Source organism: Sinocyclocheilus grahami, unplaced genomic scaffold, assembly GCF_001515645.1.
Source record: "Sinocyclocheilus grahami isolate Dianchi unplaced genomic scaffold, SAMN03320097.WGS_v1.1 scaffold31703.1, whole genome shotgun sequence".
Lineage (NCBI taxonomy): Eukaryota > Metazoa > Chordata > Actinopteri > Cypriniformes > Cyprinidae > Sinocyclocheilus > Sinocyclocheilus grahami.
Genome location: NW_015521316.1, coordinates 1 through 2290, shown reverse-complemented (window position 1 = coordinate 2290; position 2290 = coordinate 1). Strand labels below are relative to the sequence as shown.

Here is a 2290-nt window from a genome sequence, read left to right as displayed (position 1 = left end):
GTTTTTTTTGCAAGTGGAACATTATTGAAATGTTACCAAGTGTCACCAAAATGTATATAAAACATTATACAATATTTAAAATATTGTGAAAACTACTATAATATAATGTAACAATATAATATATTATACATTATTTTCACATAATATTTCTATAAAATGATAGAATTATAGAATTATTGCTGTAAAACTGTGGTAACTTGGCCACCAAAACAGAAATAAAACAAAGTGTCAAAAAATCTGACAGCTTCTTAACCTGTTTTATGGACATCCCAGATGAATTTACTTGATTTTAAAATGTATAAATTAAGAAAAATAATGCACACGAGAAGCCAGTAGATGGCAGTGTGAGAGAATAGTCATGCTACTTTAAACCCCACATGATGCTAAAACAGTCATGTTTTGAACCGAATGCATGAGTGTTTTGTTCAGCGTGTGTGTGAGCATGTGGTTTGGTTTCAGTCGGTGGAGGATGAGTGTTTTGTGCGAGGTCAGATGGGTGTGTGTCTGGAAGCAGGATTTCCTGAGGGCTAATGGATGTGTAATGGGTAAAGCCCAGCGGAGCAGCACAGGGCAGGATGGTCGTAATTGAATACGGTGATCAAACTTTTCTCTCTCTCTCTCTCTGTGTTCAGATGGAATGGAAGTCGACTCAAGCACAGTTGCTGGACAGTTTGACGACGCCGATGTGGATCACTGGTAAATATATACAACTGTGTCTTCAAAATCCTGATTGTCCAATTCCATTTCCTGTCCTGGCCAGTGTTATTTATATACTATTATAAAATGTACTAATATTTTGAATTGGGTCTTATTTCATTTATTTATTTTTTCATTTTGTTATGTGTATTTTGTTATTTTTATATATATTATATATATATATATATTTTTATTTTTTTTAATTTAATTTTCCAAAATACTTTATATTATAATTTTAAATATTAGTATTGTTTTTAAAATGTTTTATTTGTACTTCAGTTGTAGTTTAGTAATTTTGTGCTTTTGTCTTTTTTTTGTTTAACTTTTTTCTTATTTGTTTTTTAATATTTCTATTGTTTTAAAAACATTTTTATTTTGTTTAAATATATATATATATTTTTTTACCATTTCCATTTTGAATATTTCTTTTTAGATTTATTTTTGTTTCGTCTGCAATTTTAGTAATTTTGAGATTTTTGTTAGTTTTTGTTGAAATATTTATTTGTTTTTACATATTACCGATATTTTCATTTCAACATTTCATTCTATATAGATTTTATATAATGTAGTTTTGGGTTATTTTAATACTTCAGCTTAAACTTGTTTATTTCATTTAGTTGCCAAGGCCATATTTCAAATTTTCAAAGTTCAAGATTTTCAAGTTTACATTTTTCACCTAATATTTATATTTTATTTCATCTTTATTTCAGTTACTGAATGCTATTTTTAATAGTTTGTTTTAATTGACAAATACAACGCTGGTTCTGGACAGAAACCGATGAAATTTGACTCAGTCAGAACTGACCAGCCAACTTTCACTCGCACACTTCAAGAAATAATTTATCCAAAAAATGTCAATTCTATCATTTAGACGTTTGTGTCGTTCCAAACCCGTATGATTCTCATCAGAATGATGACTTCTGCTGCTGTTGTGTGGCTCCATGTCCAAGCTCCTGTGTGAATCTGAATTCTTCAATCTGTTGACAGATTTACTGCGTTTCTGTACGGCTGATTGAAGCACTTCAGTGGGGCATGCTGGGATACCGGCTGACTCTCAAAGCTCTTATAATTTCTGTTTTACACCACGGCCGTACATTTCCAGATCCACAGCCCTGTGTAGCTTCCACTAATCGATTTTGTAGTTTTCCCTGAAGACCAACTTCCAGAATGATCCTCCTCAGTGGAGTGATGTTGATGAGTTTGTTAGAGATTTCAATAAATACACCTGTTTTTGTACCAAAGCCTCATTTTTTTCCATATTTGGTGTTTTGTTTCTCTATGAAATATTGGGCGGTTCTCTTTATAATTTGTTGTAGTGTGTTGAAGTGTGCTAAAATACTAATTTCAATACTTCTCCGTTTGTATTTATAGTCGGATGTTTATGAGACATCCTTCTCTAATAATTTCCTGTGTATTTCCTCACGGGAGATCAAATATTTTATCGGTGAATTCATCCAGCAGTCATATGGGTGAATCTCACAAAGTCTGTCAAGACATGTCTGGGTGATTTCAAAATCAAAGAAAGATATGAGACCATATTCTTTGTGAAGAAAATCGAGCCTATTTTTAGGGCCATTAGGAGTTTTATTTATTT

General features: G+C 31.5%; 1 long non-coding RNA gene across 1 annotated transcript; it reads left to right on the top strand.

Moving 5' to 3' along the window:
• The first annotated feature begins 623 nt into the window (after positions 1 to 623).
• LOC107580340 (uncharacterized) lies at positions 624 to 1932 on the top strand. The gene is made up of 2 exons (XR_001608625.1): positions 624 to 696; positions 1684 to 1932. It is a non-coding gene; the product is annotated as an uncharacterized lncRNA (long non-coding RNA).
• The last annotated feature ends 358 nt before the right edge of the window (positions 1933 to 2290 follow it).